This window comes from Uranotaenia lowii, chromosome 3 (genome assembly GCF_029784155.1).
Source record: "Uranotaenia lowii strain MFRU-FL chromosome 3, ASM2978415v1, whole genome shotgun sequence".
Taxonomy (NCBI): domain Eukaryota; kingdom Metazoa; phylum Arthropoda; class Insecta; order Diptera; family Culicidae; genus Uranotaenia; species Uranotaenia lowii.
Genome location: NC_073693.1, coordinates 220,337,078 through 220,361,269, shown reverse-complemented (window position 1 = coordinate 220,361,269; position 24,192 = coordinate 220,337,078). Strand labels below are relative to the sequence as shown.

General features: G+C 31.8%; 1 protein-coding gene across 2 annotated transcripts in view; it reads left to right on the top strand.

Moving 5' to 3' along the window:
* LOC129755818 (katanin p60 ATPase-containing subunit A-like 1) overlaps positions 1-24,192 on the top strand; it is a 75,057-nt gene that overhangs the window by 32,628 nt on the left and 18,237 nt on the right. Inside the window, exon 2 of one of the 2 annotated variants that reach the window (XM_055752491.1) lies at positions 6,192-6,256. The exons of the other annotated variant lie outside the window; for it this stretch is intronic. The gene's annotated coding sequence lies outside the window, so the exon portion shown is untranslated. The remainder of the gene's footprint in view (positions 1-6,191; positions 6,257-24,192) is intronic. 2 annotated transcript variants of the gene reach the window in all.

Here is a 24,192-nt window from a genome sequence, read left to right as displayed (position 1 = left end):
AGACCACGTTCATTTTTGGCACATATGAATGCACCGAGTCTTTAATTTTGAGCAAATTTTCATCACTGAATCTGTGTCACAGATAACAGAATTCTGATAAATATCACAGATTTCACAGATTTTTAAATTTTGTACGTATTTTCTAAATTATACATTTCCTATTTAAATTTAAATTTCGGATTTTTTGCTTTAAATTGGGAAAACACGACACGATGCAAACCGTATTCACAGCGACAGAATTTCATCGCATTTGTACACATGTGGTGTAGTCTATGGCCCACTTAATGTACATCACTTATAATATCTTGCGAGTTTGCATAATTATAATTACTTTCTTTTTTAATAATTATTTTCTTTTTCACTGCTTCATATTTCAGTTTTCAAACGTCCCCAACTCAAGAAGGTTACAAGCTCGTTCTTCAGCTTAACAGTTTTTAAAGACCTTTGTTAAGGTTGCAATCGAATTATTGGAAAAAATTCCATCAACGAAAAGCGACCATATATATTTTTTTAGTTTGGACCAAAAACCGACCAGTGGCAATATTGTGATCATAATCAAAAGAAAAATATCAAAAATAACAAAAATGACACAATAAATAATAAAAAAACACGAAAAATAAAAAAAAAATGGCAAAAAAAGATAAAAATGATAAAAATTAAAAAATAAATAAAAAACTAAAAAATGATAAAAATGACGAACATAACAAACTGACAAAATTGTCAAAACTGACAAAAATGACAAAAAATAATAACAGAACAGAAAAACGAAAATGACAAAGCTACCAAAATTGTCATAACTTACAAAAAATAACAAAAATTATAAAAATTACAAAAAGTTCAAAAATTACTAAAATAAGAGTACATGACAGAAATAACAAAAATTAAAAAACTACAAAAGTTACAAAAATATAAAAAAAATAACAAGAATAACAAAAATCAAATAAATAATAAAATTATAGAAATTACAAAAATTACAATAATTTAAAAAAATTACAAAATTTGAAAAAATTAAATGTCAAAAATGAAAATAACTACAGGAATAACAAGAAAACGAAAATAACAAAAATGACAAAAAAAAATACAGAGCGACCAAATTTGTCAAAACTGACAAAAATGACAAAAAATGACAAATATGACAAAAATGACAAAAATGACAAAAATGACAAAAATGACAAAAATGACAAAAATGACAAAAATGACAAAAATGACAAAAATTACAAAAATGACAAAAATGACAAAAATGACAAAAATGACAAAAATGACAAAAATGACAAAAATGACAAAAATGACAAAAATGACAAAAATGACAAAAATGACAAAAATGACAAAAATGACAAAAATGACAAAAATGACAAAAATGACAAAAATGACAAAAATGACAAAAAAGACAAAAATGACAAAAATGACAAAAATGACAAAAATGACAAATATGACAAAACTGACAAAAATTACAAAAATTACAAAAATTACAAAAATTACAAACATTAACAAAATTACAAAAATTACAAAAATTACAAAATTTACAAAAATTACAAAAATTACAAAAATTACAAAAATCAAAAATTACAAAAATTAAAAAAATAACAAAAATTACAAAAAATACAAAAATTATAAAAATTACAAAAATTACAAAAATTACAAAAATTACAAAAATTACAAAAATTACAAAAATTACAAAAATTACAAAAATGACAAAAATGACAAAAATGACAGAAATGACAAATATGACAAAAATGACAAAAATGACAAAAATGACAAAAATGACAAAAATGACAAAAATGACAAAAATGACAAAAATGACAAAAATGACAAAAATGACAAAAACGACTAAAATGACAAAAAAAACAAAAATGGCAAAAATGACAAAAATGGCAAAAATGACAAAAATGACAAAAATGACAAAAATGACAAAAATGACAAAAATGACAAAAATGACAAAAATGACAAAAATGACAAAAATGACAAAAATTACAAAAATTACAAAAATGACATAAATGACAAAAATGACAAAAATGACAAAAATGACAAAAATGACAAAAATGACAAAAATGACAGAAATGACAAAAATGACAGAAATGACAAAAAATGATAAAAATGATAAAAATGACAAAAATGACAAAAATTACAAAATGACAAAAATGACAAAAATCACTAAATTGACAAAAATGACAAAAATGATAGAAATGACAAAAATGACAAAAATGATAAAAATGACAAAAATGACAAAAATGACAAAAATGACAAAAATGAGAAAAATGACAAAAATGACAAAAATAACAAAAATAACAAAAATGACAAAATCAACAAAAATGACAAAAATGACGAAAATGACTAAAATGACAAAACTGACTAAAATGACAGAAAATATTAAAAATTACAAAAATGACAAAAATCACAAAATCGTTTAAAATAAAAAAATTACAAAAGTAACAATAAAATACAAATGGCAAAAAATTACAAAAATTACAAAAAAAAACAAAAATTAATAAAGTTACAAATATTTCAAAAGTTACAAAAATTATAAAAATTTCAAAAATTACAAACACAAAATAAATTTCAAAAAATTACAAAAAATATAAAAACTTCAAAAATCACAAAAAATTCAAATATGACTTAAATGAACAACATAACAAAAATGTTTTTCACCATTACCATGATAACAAAAATTACAAAAACTACAGAAATCACTAAAATGACAAAAATAACCAAAAAAACAAAAAATACAAATAATATAAAAATTGCAAAACCTACAGAAATCACTAAAATGACAAAAATTACCTTAAAAACCAAAAAATACAAATAATATAAAAATGACAAAATGAAAAAAAAATAAAAATTTTAGTAGCGTTTTTAAAAAAATTATAAATAATACCAAAAATTAAAAAAACCGACTAAAATTACTAACATAAAAAACTAACCAAAATCTCAAAACTGGCAAAAACGATAAAAATGACAAAGAAGAAAAAAAATGACGCTAATCACAAAAATGACAAAAATTCAAATAAAATAAAATATAAAAAGAAACACAAAAATTACAAAAATGACCAAAAATATCCAAAAATTACAAATAGTACAAAAATGACAAAATTAAAAAAAAAAAAACCAACAAAAATTTAAATATACATGCAAAATGATACATAATACCAAAAATTTAAAAAAATTGACCAAAATTACAAAAATAAACAAACTTAACCAAAACTCACCAAACTGACAAAATTACTAAAATTGCAAAAATGGAAAAAATGGCAAAAAATGATAAAAATGACAAAAATGAAAAAAAATGACAAAAATCACAGAAATGACAAAAATTACAAAAATTTAAAAGGTAACAAAAGTAACAAAAACTACTAAAATGACAAAAATGACCAAAAAGTCCAAAAATTCAAATAATTCAAAAATGATAAAATTAAAAAAAAATAAAATTAAAAAACCTGATAAAATTACAAAATATACCAAAAATTTAAAAAATTGACTAAAACTACTAACATAAAAAAAAAAAATGTCAAAACTGACCAAACTGACAAAAATGACAAAAAATAAACAAAATTACAAAGTATAACCAAAAATAGCGAAAAAATCGAAAATTATCAAAATAAAAAAATGACCAAAATAACAAAAATTACAAGAAAATACCTTCAATACCAATATTACCAAAACTACAAAATTGACAAAAAATACTAAAATTGCAAAAAATACAAAAATACGAAAGTTACTAAAATTATATAACAACATAACAAAAATTACAAAACTGAAAAAAATTTAAGAAATTACAAAAAAATTTAAAAATTACACAAATTAAAAAACTTGAAGAAATTACAAAAATGACAAAAATGTCAAAAATGAAAAAATGACAATAACTACAAAAATTACAAAAGAACAACAAAAATGACTAAAAATACAAAATTGACAAAGCTGCCAAATTTGTAAAAACTGACAAAAATAACAAAAATTACAAAAAATAAAAAAAATAAATCTAAATTGACAAAAAAAAGTATAGAAAAATATAAAAATAAAAATATTACAAAAATTAAAATAACTCAAAAACAAGAAAAAGACATAAATTACAAAAATTAATTAAAAAAAAAGATAAAATGACAATACGACAAAAATTAAAACTACAATAATTTAAAAAAATGTTAAAAGGGATACAACTGGCTAAAAGAATACAATTGTAGAATATTGCAACATGCCCGAACATTTTGTGTTGCCAAAATCGAACAGTTTTTTCAACTTTTTTTTCAATTAGGCTGGAACAAATATCAATTTCTTCTTTTGTCACCCCCATTTCGTAATTCCAAAAAAAAAACAAAAATTAAGTTTGAAATAATTCATGAAAATTTCGATAAATAATTCAAATATCTGAAAGATTGCAATACCAAACAACAAATTTAAGAAGATGGGAGTTATTCCACCTTATGTTTACTTGATTAGGTTGAATTATTTGATAAAAATTTACTTGATTTATAAGTTTTTTGCAACGATATAGTATGCAAATTTGTTGCATACAAGCTTCCGTGAAATTTATTCGAATTTATTTGTTTATCGCATTATTTTTTATTGTCCCCCCTCCCCTCGCGATGTTTCAATTCCGAGTGACAAAAGAAAGATTTGAAATTTGGCCTTATTTAAGAAAGATTTGAAATTTGGCCTTATTACTACAAACAACATATATTTTATCCATTTAGCGTTTTTCTGTTTTGTTGAATATGCTGTTTTTTATCATATTGGCGATTTTTTTTGGCTGATCCATGTTTCTAATGTAAAATCTGGCGCTAAATTCCAAAATAAAATTGAAAAAAATCTTAGAAGAACAAAGTTTGAGTGTCAGGGGTGCCGCGTTGAAAAAAATGTTGTTAAAAACAACCCTTTAAAAATATAGACCACCGGTTTTCTAAAAAGTCCCAGAAAGAAGATTTTTCTTCAACATTTTTCTAAAGAAACGTTCAAAATTACGTCTAGTATGAACACCAAGTTTATAGAGCAATCTTCCTTTACAGTTGCCCTTATGAGTCGACATTTGGCATGAGACCTCTTGGCAGGTCATGAAACAATTTCAGCTCTAATATTTCGATTCTGGAACATATCCCTATATTAGGTTGTCCAAAAATATGCTGCAGGACACTGAATCGAACTATTTTTCACATACCTTTAAAATGTTTCGATGATTTTTTGTGTTTCAGTGTTACCTAAATGCAAAGTACCTATGCATTCTTAATGGAGTCTTTGGAAAATAAAGGATAAAATTAAAAATTGGTCAAAAATATCAGTTTTTTTACAGATTCAATCATGCAGAAATGTCAGGAAATAGATAACTCTATGATATTTATATTGGAATTAAGATATAACGATAGCAACTAGTACTTTGAAAACTCAATATTTTAAATCTTTTGGATTCTAAACCTTTTTTTCATGAAAAATCAACCAAAATTGAGTTATCAATTCTAAAAGCACAATTATTTAAAAAAAAAAACATTTAACAACTCGACACGCTTTACCATCTTGATGGATGTTTTCGAGTCTTCTCAGTTTGAATTGTTTCTTAATTCTGATGACCCCAACCTGCACTCCGTTTCTTCGGTGAATACCTTAAACCCCTTAAACAGTTCACTTACCTCGCCAACTCTCGTCCACCGATCGGTTTGGTTGATGTTCATTTAGGTTTTCATTCTGTACATACTCTATCAAGTTACCAGTTGCCATTTACTATGCCATTGTTCTCGTTGCTGTTTCAACATTCAGACAGCATCTTGAGCAGGTATCTAGGTTTAGTCGAAGAAAAAGAACAAGCGAGAGAAACAAAAAAACGATGAAGAACCGACTGATCATCATTGTTCGTTCTGAATCAACCGGCGTGATCGCACGCATGAACTAAAAAAAAGATCGCCATTGGCGCAAGACATCTTCTATCCCTATTGAGTTGCAAATTTGCAATTCCCCAATGGACGAATTGCGTAGGCGGATCGAACGCGGCCACTCAATTTGGGTGGAGAGTAAATTTATTGTATAAATAAATGTGTCAGAATGACTTCTGACAATCCTTTGGTGTTTATTGGATCTTGTTCGACTATCCATTTTGGAAGTTTCTCATCTAGTTTGATATGAACTATGCTGCTTTGACAATATTCGACATACCTTATTTTCAAACGACCGGACGTAATTGATTAACTTTCATCATTTCTTCTTTTTTTCAGATAATCGAAAAGCTCTTCAAATGGAGGCCGATAAATTTTGCTGAACACACCTAACCGAGATTAAGGTAAGCATTGGGAAATTTAAACCGTTCATATTTTGATTTCTTATTCAAATGAATCTGAATCTGAATTTTAAAAATGACTGTAACAAACCTAGAAAAGACATTGTGAAGAAAGGCTCACTATGGGAAAATTAATGGAATATACCGAAATGACACCGTAACCTTTTTTTTCTTGAAAATTTTAATGGTCAAATATCACGTTACGCAATTTTCGATCATTTTCGACCTAACCCCCCCCCCCCCCCCCGCCCTCCGTTACACATTCACATCAGATTTTCAATCCAAAATCTTCGAAGCATTAGAAACCCCCCTTGTCCTGAATGTAGTGGAACCAAAAACAACTGAAGACGTTTGTGATTTTTCCTTAAACAACACTACAGTTAACACAATATTAAAAGATGTGAATCCACATTGCGAAAGCTGTTAAGAAAAAATGACACTTCTCAACAAACCGATCATGCCTATATTGAACATCGAAACGACTATATTGAAAATAAATGAACTGAGTAAAAAACTTTTCAATGGAAATAACATTATTGATCTCGAACTAAAAAATGTAAGACAAAAAAAAACAAAAAAGTTCTTTCAAAAGTTTTAGTTGTTTGAATACGGTCAAAATTGGTCAAGGGAAAACGCGTGTAAATCGGTGGAATCGTTTATTTAAAAAATCAAATTAAATTTCTTTTTCAAGTTTAATTGGTATAAAATTCAGGAAAAATATTGATTGATTGTTTGATTAGAGAGACTTTAAACTCGGAAAATATTCAGTTAGGCTTCCGCCTTTCCAAATCCGCTTAACCCCTGCCAACAGATTTTGTACAGCCACCTTCAAGCATGGAAAAAATCGCATCGGAGTTCGATCAATTTGCCATCGGTGATGAATTTTTTCAGTTCTAATTACTGCCAATCAAAGCAATCGGGAATGGAAAAAGTTCACACACCAAAATGAACGCAAAAGAGTTTTCCGGTAAAGGATTAAGCCATCGGGTGTTTATTTTTCGGCTAAATTTGTGTGTTACGGTTTCCGTGCTCTCCAACGTTGTGTTTTTATGATGTGTCCTCAACTTTGCCATTTCCGTTTCAAGAAAGAAATAAGTTGGATGCCTGACAGGAGTTCGAAGCAGCTAGATACATATTTTGGGTATAAAACAAATATCATCAGTAGCCATGTGGCCAAACACCGCATTTTACAAACAAGTTTAAAAGTTTTTTAGTTGAATAAAATTTATAATAATAAAATCATTCGTGCTGCAAATCAAAATTAATTCCTAAACTTTCCGAAACCAAGTTCGAATACGCCTGAAGTTATTCCTATGTATCAAAATGAATACTTGCCTAAAATAAGGCGTTTAAAAACTCATGTAGTACACTTATTATCTCTATGTGTGTCTAGTTTTCATGTATCGCATAGTATTAAATGCTGAAATGTGTTTTTTATATGTCACATCGCAAAAATATATATAGGCCCACACATAGCGCTGATGTGTGGATTTTTAGCAGTGTACGTGCTGAATGTACTTATTCGAAAACAGTTAGAATAACATCATAAGATCATTCGTTCGGGATTTCCAATCCGACCAATAAGCGTTCGACTAATCACATTCGCAAAGCCGATGCTACCATCGTAAAAGAAGCGGCAATTGAAAATCATTAGCGTTCATGCTGGTGAATGATTTTTTCCATCCTTGGCCACCTTCTCCACCTTCTTCGCCGCAGAAAGCCAGTTTGCCTTGAACTGCTGCTCGTTTTTTTGGTCGTCTTTAGGTTCTGTTTGACAATAGCCCAGTATTTCTCAATTGGGCGGAGCTCTGACATGTTGGGAGGGTTCTTGTCCTTGGGAACCACCTGCACGTTGTTGGCGGCGTACCACCCCATGGCCTTTTTACCGTAATGGCAAGATGCCGAATCCGACCAAAACAGTACGGAACAACCGTGTTTCTTCAGGAAAGGCAGCAGACATTTATTCAAACTTGGTTGACAGTCCCGGAAGCTATGAAAATGCTGCTTTTCAAGCCCTAGGTACAGATGGCTTGCCAAATAAGATATTTCTTCGCGAACTTTGACAGTTTCATGTGTTTGAAAATATTTGCTACCTTTCCCCTTCCTTTTGCCGTATAAAACTCCTGTCCAGGAAGCTGCTTGTAGTCGGCTTTGACGTAGGTTTCGTCGTCCATTACAACGCAGTCAAACTTCGTCAGCATCGTCGTGTACAGCCTCAGGGATCGCGCTTTGGCCGTCGTATTTTGTTTATCATCGCGATTTGGAGTCACTACCTTCTTGTAAGTCGATAGTCCGGCTCGTTTTTTGGCTCGATGCACGATGCAGGTTAGGGTTTCGCTTGAAACTACCGGCAACTCTCTTTGTCGTCTCAGCGGCTTCCGGTTTTCGAATTCCCCCCCGATCCAGACTTCCTGGCTGTCGATAAACGTTTTCCAAACACTTTAATTGCAATTTGTAACGGGTTATTTGGCAACTTTTAGCGATTTTACCAGCTTTGTGTGTTGGTAGCTCGGATTTCCGCGATGCGCGAGCAAAATTTTGATACGCTGCTTTTTTTCCTTGGACGACATTTTGACAACTGAAGAATGAATTCCAAAATCAAAATAGGAGCAACATTCTACACACACACACACCTTCAAAATGAGGAGTGTTCAGGCTTTTTAAATGCAAAATTGAAAGAAATACGTTAAGTTGATATTGACCAAATTTTAACCATATCACCCTTTAAACCGTAAATTGAGAAATACATTCCTCTTTGTTTATAAAAATGTATAGTTAAGTATCGATCCTGTAAGTAGTGCCTACCGAAAAGTGTTGGCGAAAATTTCTCTGAATAAAGCACGCAAGGCTCCTCGCTCCTCCGCTACCCTCTATTTTAGGTTTCTTTTCGGTGAATAACATTATACTCAACAGTTTGATCTCATCTTAAGTGAATTTTTTGATAAAGTTTGCATTTTTCATGAAATTTTCTCTAGTGTAACATTCTTGCGTTGAACTATTAAGATAGAGACATCCACCTTGATGAAAATTTCGTATAAGTTCAGAACAAAGTATACATGTGACCCAAAAACCACATGGGACAGTTTTGCTTGGAACGGCACTGCAGCTCTGTGGAATTAAAGAAATTTTAGTCTTGAATCTGGTTTTCAGTTCTCTAACGCAATTTCTTTGTTTTGCATCGAACTTACTCGATGTTATTTGAAATCTACGTTGTTTCGTGATTTGTGAAAATGTGAATTACTACTTCACCAACTCCCTAAGCCTTTCCAACGCTCCTTAAATTCCAAAATTGTGCTCACCGCCCCCTAGAAGCTCTTAACGCCCCCAAGGAGGCATTAGACCACTTTGAAAACCACTGCTCTAGGACTTCTAGAACGATTTACCACATGAATTTTGGTCGTATTCATGAGACGCTATCTCAAAATCTACCTAACAGATTGCCACCAAATCTTGCACATGTGAACATTACATTACTGGGTTGTATCACAGAAAATTTCATCAATTTCCATCCATCCGTTCGAAAGTTATTCACAAATGAAAGTGTTGATTTTTTTCGAATACAATTCTTAGGTGTACCACTGACCACACTGACATGACACTTAGAACAAAAATTCAACCATTTTCTGTCTAATTTTTTGTTGTCAGATTTTGCAGGTCCGCAATACCGGCGGCAGGTGGCGAACCTGAAAAATTTGACAAAAAATGCTCAGTAGGAAAAATGGTTCTGTTTAGCCCGATTTTATCGAAGAAATTGCGTGTTTTATTTTAAAGTTGGGTGGCATTTCCTAACTGGGATAGCATTTCTTCAAATTGATCGATGCGCACTCTATTTTGCTTCAATGTTTTCATTTAAAAAGCATTTCATAAATTTTTTTCACATTAAGAAATAGTAAAATAATAGTTTTCGTGGGTTAACTTTTTGACACGTTTATCCGTCGTATTCCATAGTTAAGTGCTGAATGCATTTTGAGTCGATCGAGGGCAACAACCGCTCTGCTGAATCATGATCACGCGATTGTTTCTCAAGTCTAGAGAATCCGAAAGGGAAATCTTCTGTCTTCTCAATTCATGCACCGAACCTTGCTTCATTTTTTGTTGTTTTCCATTCAACACCACGAGCCACAATTAGGCAGCAACAGCAAAAAAATCTAACCTTTTGTTTCTATTTCGTTACCAACAGCCGGTTCATCACTAGAGAGGTTTCGTCTTTCGTCGTACTGAGAGAGACCATCGTATAGTTAGGGTTAGGGTACCTTCTTGGTTCAAGTCTTGATTGGTCTGGTGTAGTCTCTGCCGGCACCTTTAGCATAATAATGTGAATTGAACGCGAAATAGGTTAGAGCATGTCGGCCATCATCCATCCATCCGCTCGCCGGCCACCCGCCTATTCATTGAGACAACGTTTTGGCGAAAAGTACAACAATAGGGTAGCTCGTACCGCAAAAGTCGAATGCCCGAATCGCCGAGACGATAATGATGCCCCTAAACTGCCGTTCATCATCAGGCGCAGCCTAAGTTAGTCTTAATTCAAATTGTTTAAGAATGAAATAAAGTTTGAAATTTCAAACTGAATAAAACAACCAACTTTATCGAGCTGTTTAAAAAAGTTTACAAAACCAGAGAGTGTAATGAAAAAAAAGTGTTCTATATATTTCTTTTTACACAACCTCATCATGTTTGGTTGAGATTTGAAGAATCAGAAATCAAAATCAGCATTTAGAAACAGAATATTCTAAGCGATCTGTCAATCTGACATCAAATTCAGATAGCTTCTTTCATTGTTTTGATTCTTTTTGTCCAATCAACTAAAAACAGGATACAAGACTATAATCAAATGTGATTGTACTCAAGCAGCTTCAAACAATCTGGTACATCCAAAAGCCGCCTCTCGAAAGATGCACCAATGCAATTCCCACGACAATCTCCAGCTATTTTTTATGAATCACGATTCGTCGATCGGCAAATTTAGCGAAAGCGAGTATGAAAACTCATTTTCTTGGAGTCACGCAAACAGCTGGGAATAATCGTGAAGTAGTTCTCTTGATACTTTCGATAACAAAACTCAGAGATAAAAGTAGAAAAAATTGATTGAGTATAATATTCAACTTGAAATATAATCAAAAACATTGAAACATTAGAATCAAGAATTGGAATAGAATCACAGAACTAGAGAACAACAAAAAGAACAAAAAATCGAGAATTGTTTTCAAAAATCCTGAAAAGAAACGAAATTTGATATATTTCATAAAATGCCAATCGAAACTTGAAAATCAAAAATATGATTTAGCAATCGTGAATGATGTTCAGTAAGCGAAATACAAAAAAAATAAGAATGATGTTCAGCAAACATTAATTATAACCAAAAACTTATAATTAAAATAAAAATAGATGAAAAAAATTTTACCATTATGCAAAAAGCGTGTAAACTCAACAATTAAATTTAACTTTTGAAAATTAGACCTCCAAGATCTGAATCAGAAATCAGAAATCAGAAATCAGAAATCAGAATCAGAATATCATTCAGAATCAAAATCTGAATCTAAATCTGAATCTGAATCTGAATCCGAATCTCAATCAGAATCAAAATCAGAAAACAAAAACAGAAATTAGAAAACAGAAATCCGAATCGAAAACAGATTCAGAGATCCGAATCAGAAAACAGAAATCAGAATCAGAAAACAGAAATCAGGAATCAGAATCAAAAATCAAAATCAAAAACCAGAAACCAGAATCAGAATCAGAAATCAGAAATCAGAAATCAGAAATCAGAAATCAGAAATCAGAAATCAGAAATCAGAAATCAGAAATCAGAAATCAGAAATCAGAAATCAGAAATCAGAAATCAGAAATCAGAAATCAGAAATCAGAAATCAGAAATCAGAAATCAGAAATCAGAAATCAGAAATCAGAAATCAGAAATCAGAAATCAGAAATCAGAAATCAGAAATCAGAAATCAGAAATCAGAAATCAGAAATCAGAAATCAGAAATCAGAAATCAGAAATCAGAAATCAGAAATCAGAAATCAGAAATCAGAAATCAGAAATCAGAAATCAGAAATCAGAAATCAGAAATCAGAAATCAGAAATCAGAAATCAGAAATCAGAAATCAGAAATCAGAAATCAGAAATCAGAAATCAGAAATCAGAAATCAGATATCAGATATCAGATATCAGATATCAGATATCAGATATCAGATATCAGATATCAGATATCAGATATCAGATATCAGATATCAGATATCAGATATCAGATATCAGATATCAGATATCAGATATCAGATATCAGATATCAGATATCAGATATCAGATATCAGATATCAGATATCAGATATCAGATATCAGATATCAGATATCAGATATCAGATATCAGATATCAGATATCAGATATCAGATATCAGATATCAGATATCAGATATCAGATATCAGATATCAGATATCAGATATCAGATATCAGATATCAGATATCAGATATCAGATATCAGATATCAGATATCAGATATCAGATATCAGATATCAGATATCAGATATCAGATATCAGATATCAGATATCTGATATCGGATATCAGATATCAGATATCAGATATCAGATATCAGATATCAGAAATCAGAAATCAGAAATCAGAAATCAGAAATCAAAAATCAAAAATCATAAATTAGAAATCAGAAATCGGAAATCAGAAATCTGGAATCAGAAATCAGAATCAGAAGTCAGAATCAGAAATCAGAAATCAGAATCAGAAATCAGAAGCAGAAATCAGAATCAGAAATCAGAAATCAGAAATCAGAAATCAGAATCAGAAATCAGAAATCAGAATCAGAAATCAGAATCAGAAATCAGAATCAGAAATCAGAAATCAGAAATCAGAAATCAGAAATCAGAATCAGAATCAGAATCAGAATCAGAAATCAGAAATCAGAAATCAGAAATCAAAATCAGAAATCAGAATCAGAATCAGAAATCAGAATCAGAAATCAGAAATCAGAATCAGAAATCAGAATCAGAATCAGAAATCAGAATCAAAAATCAGAATCAGAAATCAGAAATCAGAATCAGAAAACAGAATCAGGAATCAGAAATCAGAAATCAGAAATCAGAAATCAGAAATCAGAAATCAGAAATCAGAATCAGAAATCAGAAAATCAGAATCAGGAATCAGAATCAGAAATCAGAATCAGATATCAGAAATCAGAAAATAGAAATCAGAAATCAGAATCAGAAATCAGAAATCAGAAATCACGAATCAGGAATCAGATATCGGAAATCAGGATTCAGAAATCAGAAATCAGAATCAGAAATCAGAAATCCGAAATCAGAAATCAAAATCAGAAGCATAATAAGAAATCAGAAATAAGAAATAAAAAATCAGAATCAGAAATAAGAAATAAAAAATCAGAATCAGAAATCAGAAATCCGAAATCAGAAATCGAAATCAGAAGCATAATAAGAAATCAGAAATCAGAAATCAGAATTCCGAAATCAGAAATCAGAAATCAGAAATCAGAAATCAGAAATCAGAAATCAGAAATCAGAAATCAGAAATCAGAAATCAGAAATCAGAAATCAGAAATCAGAAATCAGAAATCAGAAATCAGAAATCAGAAATCAGAAATCAGAAATCAGAAATCAGAAATCAGAAATCAGAAATCAGAAATCAGAAATCAGAAATCAGAAATCAGAAATCAGAAATCAGAAATCAGAAATCAGAAATCAGAAATCAGAAATCAGAAATCAGAAATCAGAAATCAGAAATCAGAAATCAGAAATCAGAAATCAGAAATCAGAAATCAGAAATCAGAAATCAGAAATCAGAAATCAGAAATCAGAAATCAGAAATCAGAAATCAGAAATCAGAAATCAGAAATCAGAAATCAGAAATCAGAAATCAGAAACCAGAAATCAGAAATCAGAAATCAGAAATCAGAAATCAGAAATCAGAAATCAGAAATCAGAAATCAGAAATCAGAAATCAGAAATCAGAAATCAGAAATCAGAAATCAGAAATCAGAAATCAGAAATCAGAAATCAGAAATCAGAAATCAGAAATCAGAAATCAGAAATCAGAAATCAGAAATCAGAAATCAGAAATCAGAAATCAGAAAACAGAAATCAGAAATCAGAAATCAGAAATCAGAAATCAGAAATCAGAAATCAGAAATCAGAAATCAGAAATCAGAAATCAGAAATCAAAAATCAGAAATTAAAAATCAGAAATCAGAAATCAGGAATCAGAAATCAGGAATCAGATATCAGAAGTCAGAATTCAGAGTTCAGAATTCAGAAATCAGAAATCAGAAATCGGAAATCATAAATTAGAAATCAGATACAGGCTCCGTTCGTTTTTGGCAACATTCGATTTTGACAACATTCGATTTTGGCAACATCCGATTTTGGCACATGTGCCAAAATCGAACGGTTCGACATTATCTTTTAGTTTCCTCTATATCAGGACCAATATAATTTAGACAAACACTAAAAATACATGTTTACGTTCAGAAATGTGTCTAGAATACAACAACAAAAACAAAAGTTTTTTTTAATTATAAAGTACTCAAAAATAACAAAAAGATGAAAAATTAAAAAGTCAAAAACAAAACCAAACAATTTACTAAAAATGACAAAACTAACTTAAAAATTATGAAGAATTGCAAAAACAGAAAAAATGACAAAAAAAACTAAAATTATAAACAAAACAAAAATAGTGCAAAATGCATCAAAAACATGAGAAAAAAAACTATAAAAATTCTAAAATTGGTCGAAAGGTGACTCAAAATAACTTTAACGATAATAAAAATTATTATTTTGTATAAAAAGAGAAATACATTTAAGAAAAAAGCCTTCCGATTTTGGCAACATTCGATTTTAGCAAAACAAAATATTCTGGCATGTTGCCAAAAACGAACGGGGTCTGTATTAGAAATCAGAAATTAATAATCAGAAATCAGAAATCAGAAATCAGAAATCAGAAATCAGAAATCAGAATCAGGAATCAGGAATCAGAAATCAGAATCAGAAATCAGAAATCAGAAACAGAATAAGAAATCAGAGTCAGAATCAGAAATCAGAAATCAGAAATCAGAAATCAGAAATCAAAAATCCGAAATCAGAAATCAGAAATCAGAAATCAGAAATAAAAAATCAGAAATCAGAATCAAAAATCAGAAATCAGAAATCAGAATCAGAAATCAGAATCAGAAATCAGAATCAGAAATCAGAATAAGAAATCAGAAATCAGAAATCAGAAATCAGAAATCAGAAATCAGAAATCAGAAATCAGAAATCAGAAATCAGAAATCAGAAATCAGAAATCAGAAATCAGAAATCAGAAATCAGAAATCAGAAATCAGAAATCAGAAATCAGAAATCAGAAATCAGAAATCAGAAATCAGAAATCAGAAATCAGAAATCAGAAATCAGAAATCAGAAATCAGAAATCAGAAATCAGAAATCAGAAATCAGAAATCAGAAATCAAAAATCAGAAATTAAAAATCAGAAATCAGAAATCAGGAATCAGAAATCAGGAATCAGATATCAGAAGTCAGAATTCAGAATTCAGAATTCAGAAATCAGAAATCAGAAATCGGAAATCATAAATTAGAAATCAGATACAGGCTCCGTTCGTTTTTGGCAACATTCGATTTTGACAACATTCGATTTTGGCAACATCCGATTTTGGCACATGTGCCAAAATCGAACGGTTCGACATTATCTTTTAGTTTCCTCTATATCAGGACCAATATAATTTAGACAAACACCAAAAATACATGTTTACGTTCAGAAATGTGTCTAGAATACAACAACAAAAACAAAAGTTTTTTTTAATTATAAAGTACTCAAAAATAACAAAAAGATGAAAAATTAAAAAGTCAAAAACAAAACCAAACAATTTACTAAAAATGACAAAACTAACTTAAAAATTATGAAGAATTGCAAAAACAGAAAAAATGACAAAAAAAACTAAAATTATAAACAAAACAAAAATAGTGCAAAATGCATCAAAAACATGAGAAAAAAAACTATAAAAATTCTAAAATTGGTCGAAAGGTGACTCAAAATAACTTTAACGATAATAAAAATTATTATTTTGTATAAAAAGAGAAATACATTTAAGAAAAAAGCCTTCCGATTTTGGCAACATTCGATTTTAGCAAAACAAAATATTCTGGCATGTTGCCAAAAACGAACGGGGTCTGTATTAGAAATCAGAAATCAGAAATCAGAAATCAGAAATCAGAAATCAGAAATCAGAAATCAGAATCAGGAATCAGGAATCAGAAATCAGAATCAGAAATCAGAAATCAGAAACAGAATAAGAAATCAGAGTCAGAATCAGAAATCAGAAATCAGAAATCAGAAATCAGAAATCAGAAATCAGAAATAAAAAATCAGAAATCAGAATCAAAAATCAGAAATCAGAAATCAGAATCAGAAATCAGAATCAGAAATCAGAATCAGAAATCAGAATAAGAAATCAGAAATCAGAAATCAGAAATCAGAAATCAGAAATCAGAAATCAGAAATCAGAAATCAGAAATCAGAAATCAGAAATCAGAAATCAGAAATCAGAAATCAGAAATCAGAAATCAGAAATCAGAAATCAGAAATCAGAAATCAGAAATCAGAAATCAGAAATCAGAAATCAGAAATCAGAAATCAGAAATCAGAAATCAGAAATCAGAAATCAGAAATCAGAAATCAGAAATCAGAAATCAGAAATCAGAAATCAGAAATCAGAAATCAGAAATCAGAAATCAGAAATCAGAAATCAGAAATCAGAAATCAGAAATCAGAAATCAGAAATCAGAAATCAGAAATCAGAAATCAGAAATCAGAAATCAGAAATCAGAAATCAGAAATCAGAAATCAGAAATCAGAAATCAGAAATCAGAAATCAGAAATCAGAAATCAGAAATCAGAAATCAGAAATCAGAAATCAGAAATCAGAAATCAGAAATCAGAAATCAGAAATCAGAAATCAGAAATCAGAAATCAGAAATCAGAAATCAGAAATCAGAAATCGGAAATCGGAAATCGGAAATCAGAAATCAGAAATCAAAAATCAGAAATCAGAAACCAGAAATCAGAAATCAGAAATCATAATCAGAAATCATAATCAGAAATCATAAACAGAAATCAGAATCAGAAATCAGAAACAGAAATCAGAATTAGAAATCAGAATCAGAAATTAAAATTAGAAATCAGAATCAGAATCGGATTTCAGAAATCAGAAATCAGAAACCAGATATCAGAAATACGAAATCACAAATCAAAATCAAAATAAGAAATCAGAAATCAAATTCAGATATCCGAGTCCTTATCAGAAATCAACAAGTTGATTTTGTTATCTGATAAAATATTTCTGAAAATTTGAAATTAACTAGCCAAATTTCTCCTAGCCCTAACCCTTATTTTTTCCCAAACATGAAATCAGCGAGAATCATCAAGATTCAATTTTTTTCTCTGTAGCCCAGATTAATAGTAAGTATTGCCGGCAACCTCGAGCATGATTTTTAAAGTCTCATTTAAATTTTCCGTTGTTGCCGAGCGAACGGCAATCGTCGAAAATTAGTCACGACAAATTCACACTGAAAACAATAGACCAGAGCGGCGGCCCACAAAAATCGGCAAACTTGAAAACCCAAATTGGTTTGAGAAAAGCTGTTCTCATGACTGAAGTCTGGTGGAAACAACCGTGAGCAAAATAACCGACCGGCATCATATTCACAAGTTTCTTCCTCCTACTACAATGTTTTTTTGCGATTTCGAACGACGACAATCTGTATAGTGGGCCTATATGAAGTAAGTCATCGGCCGCCAAAAAAAAAACGGATTTCTTCTGTTTGCCGTTGTTATTTTCTATCGGTCGTTTTGCTTAAAGTGAATTTCATTGATGCATGTCAAACATGAACAATAATTTTTGGAGAGCAATTTCCAAAATTAAGCCAGGCGCTCATTGCCGGGTTTCTTTAAGCTTTTCGTTTTTTTTTTTGCCTGCGAAAGCTTTTCGAAGTGCGTAAAGAGATGAGAAATGAATGGGGACGGCGAAATTTGGGCGACCTACACAAACGGTAATGGGCTAATTCCGCGATCCGTTTGGTTCTGAGGTAATGTCTGAGGTTTGAAATATTGAACGGTAACGAGCTTTCTTTCAAATTTCGGCAATAGCGTTTTTGGGTTAACAAATCGACTTAATCAAGAGCGAGGCCTTCGAACAACGGCTAATGGAGCAATATCATCAACATTAGAGAGAAATTTATTAGCAAATTTCATATTTTTAGCTTTAACGGTTCCTGGTCCCTTCTCTATGCTGTTAAGAGAGCACACGTTTTGAGTACGTGCAAAAAACAGTCTTAAAAACGTATTAAATTTGGAAAACCGTGTAAAAACCCTGCTTTTTAAAAGACATATTGTGAATTTAAATAAAAAATTTAGAAACGTCGCTGGTGAACTGGCAACAAAACACAGACTTCCGACATTCTAATACTTCACTTTTCTTTGTCGGAAGTCTATCGGAAGTCGGAAGTCCGGACCCAGTACCGAGATGGGAATCGAACCCATGCCATCAGTGGACCAGCGACCAGTCTTACCAAATGAAAAATGAGAAGGGTGACGTGAGATGTAAAAAGTGAGGAGAGCAAAGTAAATCTTCTAACTTCTCACGAATTAAGTCTCACTTCTCACGTCCCACCTCTTACTTCTCACTTCACTGGTCTTACTTCTCCCTTTTACGTCTCACGTAAGACTTTTCACTTCTCATTTCTCACGCTTATGAATCGGCACTTCCCACGTTTCACTCTTCACGTCTCAATCCTCACGACTTACCCCTCACATCGGATGACTCGTGTCATCTCATGTCTCAAGTCTCAGATTTCATGTTTCAGATTTCATGTTTCAGATTTCATGTTTCAGATTTCATGTATCAGGTCTCATGTATCAGTTCAAAGTTCTGAAGTAATATTTTTTTGTAAGTTCTTTATTTGAAACGGCTCATACCGTCAATTTTTTTATGTAGGGTTTATATTCTGATGTCTCATTTCTCATGTCTCATATTTCAAGCATCTGGGCTTACATTCGCCTTATAGCTTAATTTTTACTAGGATATATTTTATACCTACCCCACTTTAACAAAAGGCCTCAGATCTCAAAAAACGAATAGGTAATCAAAATTTTGGAAAAGGCGCACTCGAAACTACATTTTTCCATAACCCATATCGGCATATTCTTTCTATTATAAATTATATAAATCATTCATGTTTCTCAACCGATTTATATAAAAATTGTAGTTTCCAAAACTTCGTACCGTAACTTTTTTTTTAGTTCCTGACCAATAATGAAAAAAAGTGATGTAAAACCAGTTCTTTTCAATCAAAGAACCGTCAAAATAGTCTAAATCACACCAGATTAGTTATGAAAAGAGGATCGGAAAGAACACGTTATTTGGCACATTTTCGCATCTTTAGATTTTCAAAGTACGGAACAGAGAATTTTTGAATTTAATTTTATTGCGATACTCTGGCGTTTATATACTCAAAATTCAGTGCAAAGTGGAATTTAGGTGTAGGAAAATCTGAAAAATTGCAAAAGGATAAAAAGTTAGAAAAACAGCTACCTTTGAAAATTCGTCATGTTTTTCTGATTTTTTTTTAGACTTAAATAACGTTAAAAAAATAGGTTTTTTTTCACTTTTACTAGAGACTTTTTAAATACTGAGTGCTATTATTCCAGTCTTTGACATACTTAAAGCTAATTACATATAAATATTCTATCTACTACAATTACAAAACTATAAACTATATTAATATTTTCATAATAGAATATATTGTTGAAGCTTAATATTGTCTGAGAAACATATTTGAGTTATACGGTTTTTTCTTATAAACTTTTTTCGGTGAGTGAAACAACTTTTATAAATCTACATAACGTTTCGGGTTACTTTTCTTCACCCATCATCAGACGTCTAAAAATATTACCTTTTATTGAAAACTTTAAACTTTTAAAATTAGTTACATTTATCAAAATTACAATACTTGAGTTACATTATGTTGAGTTTCCAAAACTATAAATTTTGTAAAAATCGGATTAGAAACAAGAGTGATATAGCGATTTTAAACGAGGATCGTCAAATTGACACTCGAGGTCTGATTAGGTATTTTTTTTATTGGGCTTTCATGGTACGTCCATAAAAAAGGTTATGATGCAAAATTAAAGATTTCATGAATTAATTGAGGGCCCTATATTTTTTTTTTCTATTTGGATGCCACTGCCGTCAAACTTCCAATAAAATCTTATTGACATTCAAAAGCGGATTAGGGTTAATGATGCCAAATGATGTCAAGTGATTGATTCCCTTGTATTTGCATTGAATTTGAAAAATGGTTAATTTTTTCTGATATGAATTGTTACGTTTTTATTAGAAACCATAAGTTAGTAAATTTGCCGTGAGTTGGTTCGTTCCACTAAAACCACCTTCAGATCCCAAGTAACAATTTTAGCTCTATTATGGTCAGCACATAGCATCATCTTCATATGCATCACCAAAACTCTAAGAAAGCTAAAATCTGGCTCTGTTCTAAAAACGTCATCATGACTAATTTTATTAATTCTCGATAAACTCGTATTGCTGTAAAATTTTGATCACCAAATCTTTTATAAAATTGTTATAAAACATGCAACACAACAATTTTTGTTTTTATTTTCGATTCCGTGAGTCCTCTGAGTTTTTTTTTATTTTTTTCCAGCATCCATGATGATTGAATAATAACGTTTGTATTATTGATATATGATCAGGTAAAATTAATAACAAAAAAGCAATGTTTTACCCATATTATGAGCATCATTTCTACAGACAGTCAAGATTTCAGGTAAAAGGTTACAGGTTTGAAAAGAAAAGCCGAAACCGCCGTCTTGGATTTCAAGATAGCGTCAAAATACCAAATTCGGCTTCTTCTTGTAAATTCCACTTTTCAGAAATGGTCGGGTAAAACGGACACTGCTCAGAATAGGTACATTTGACTGAAACTTTCTGCAATTTGATTGGTACTTGGTTGAATTCGCATGTTCCCAGATTTAAACGTCCTGTTACACCTGCTTGGAGCACGCCCAGTTTGCGACAACTTCGACGCGAAAAAAATGCATGTTTACGAAGGCTTCGGAAAAATCGAACGGTAGACTCTCAACAACAGTTTAAAGCAGCAAGCACAGCCTACCGCAGACTCAATGCATTACTGTACAAACACCACGTTCTGCGAGTACAGTCTGGTTTACGTAAGAACCCTCGAAGTTTCTGGACTTTCGTAAATTCGAAACGAAAATCGAGCTCCCTACCTTTTACAACGATGCTGTTGCTGATTCTCCAGACACGTGTTGCAATTTATTTGCTGAGCATTTTCGGGCGGTCTTCCTGGACACTGCCCCTCCGAAACTGAGTGCTCTGATACCACGTTTCACGTCCCGGCGGATTCTATAGATTTCAACACCTTCGAGATAGATCAAAGGCTCATCGAAAATGCCGCAAGGAAACTGAAAAGCTCTTTTGCTCCTAGACCTGATGAAATTCCGGCTGTTATTTACAGTCGATGCATCGAAGCTCTCCCTTTGCCGCTAGTCCAAATCTATAACCGATCATTTCAACAACGTAAATTCCCGGACTATTGGAAAAATTCCTTCATGTTTCCTGTCTTCAAAAATGGCGAACGACGAAATGTGAAGCAATATCGCGGCATTACGAGTTTATCGGCAGGATCCAAGCTTTTTGAAATTGTTGTAAGTCAAGCCCTCTTACGCGCTTCCTCACATTATATTGCCGCTGAACAGCATGGGTTTATGCCTGGCTGATCGGTGAGTACCAATCTTTTAGAGTACACTTCGTTTTGTCTGAACCAAATGGAAAGAAAAAAACAGGTCGATGCTATATACACCGATATCAAAGCGGCATTCGATACGATTGATCACGGAATCTTACTCGCTAAGCTAGCTAAGCTCGGTATTCATGACAACATGATCTCTTGGTTGAAATCATTCCTCACTGAGCGGTGTATTAGGATTAAATTTGGTGATAGCATATCATTTCCATTTACTAACCGATCTGGCGTGCTGCAAGGGAGCAATTTGGGACCTTTACTGTTTGTTCTGTTTTTCAACGACTTGATCCTTAGCTTGGAAATTGGAACCAAAAAAGGATATGCTGATGATCTGAAACTATTCGTTCCAGTTGAATCCACTGTCGATTGTGCACACCTTCAATCTTTACTAGATCACTTTGGTGAATGGTGTAGACTTAATAAGCTATCAGTCAGCGTCTCCAAGTGCTCCGTTATAACATTCCATAGAAAGAAAACGCCAATTTTATATGATTATAACATCGATAACCAGCGCCTTGACAGGGTATTTGAAGTTGACGACCTTGGAGTTATCCTCGATGCTCAGCTTACGTTCGATAGTCAACGAACTTCAGTTATAAGAAAGGCGAATCGTCAGCTTGGCTTCATTTCCAAAGTAGCACGAGAGTTCAGAGACCCATTGTGCTTGAAGTCACTCTACTGCGCACTTGTCCGGTCAGTTACAGAACATGCTGCAATTGTTTGGGCTCCCTATCAGTTTTGTTGGATTTTGCGAATCGAGCGTGTACAAAAGCGTTTTGTTAGATTCGCTCTACGACATCTACCCTGGCGTAATCCTGAAAACCTTCCCGCATATTCCGACCGGTGCCAGCTTCTGGGATTAGAAACATTGGAACGCCGCCGAAAAACTCAACAGGCATCATTCATCGCAAAAATACTGAATGGAGAAATTCAGTCGCCAACCCTGCTAGGAATGATCAACTTTAATGCTCCTTCGAGGACTTTACGTCATCACTCTTTGCTATCGAATCGAACCCACCGAACATCTTACGGACATAATGAACCAGTGAGTGCAATGATGCGTACGTTCCAGATTGCTGAGCATCTACATCAATTGGGGGAGCCATCTAGCCGATTCATCAACCGAGTACGCCAGTCTCCATTGTTTCGTGTTATCTAATTGCTTTGTATAGATCCTTAGTATAAATAATTCATTAAAACAAAATGTTCGATGAATAAAACTTAATAATAATAATAATAATAATAATTTTGCCGCTAAAATTGCTGTAAAAGTAGATATTTTGGTGAGTTAAGTATTTGGAAACGTTTTCAACCACAAGGGAATCAGCTAGTCCGAGTCCAGAAGCAAAACAATGTGGTTTCGAAATTTCGTATTTTATAGGCGCTTTCTTTACCGGAGATCATGTTTTTACAGTTTTCATGGCCTTTTTGAGATGGTGAGTGCTTTTTGACCGACAATTGCTCTTGCCAAGGTCTTCTGAAGGCATATGGAGGAACAAACCGAGGAAAAACTAAAATACCTGGGGAAACCTATGTGTCCTTCTTACCCGCCCCAGCAACTTGTTTTTTCAAAACGTTTGTTGTTCAAGCCCTTTGACCGAAATTCGCTAATTTTCCTACGAATGGTTGAAAAGAAGCCTAATAAACACTCTACATTTGAAAACGATTGAAATTTTCGAAAATTTTGCGAGTTATGAACAATTTTATGAGGAGCGAAAATTACATCCGATAATGGTTCCTCAAAATTTTTGTTTGTTTTTTTTTTATTTAAAAAAAAAACGAACACAAACACAAACAGGATCTCAATGAAACTTGATGTTTCCTCAAAGAGATTCCTTTTTACTTAACTCTAAGCGTACAACTTTCGAGGATATGATGGCTAACATCTTACAAATGCTAAAACCACCAACCCACAGAACGTGTACTATGTATGCCATGACCGAGATTCGATCTCACGACCGTTAGCTTAGAAGATTTGAAAGCTATCCTCTACGCCACGGGCTGCGGCCAGTTACCAGTCACTTTTAGACGATTGTTTTGTTTATTTTTATGGGACCTTGTTTGCTATAAATAAACAAA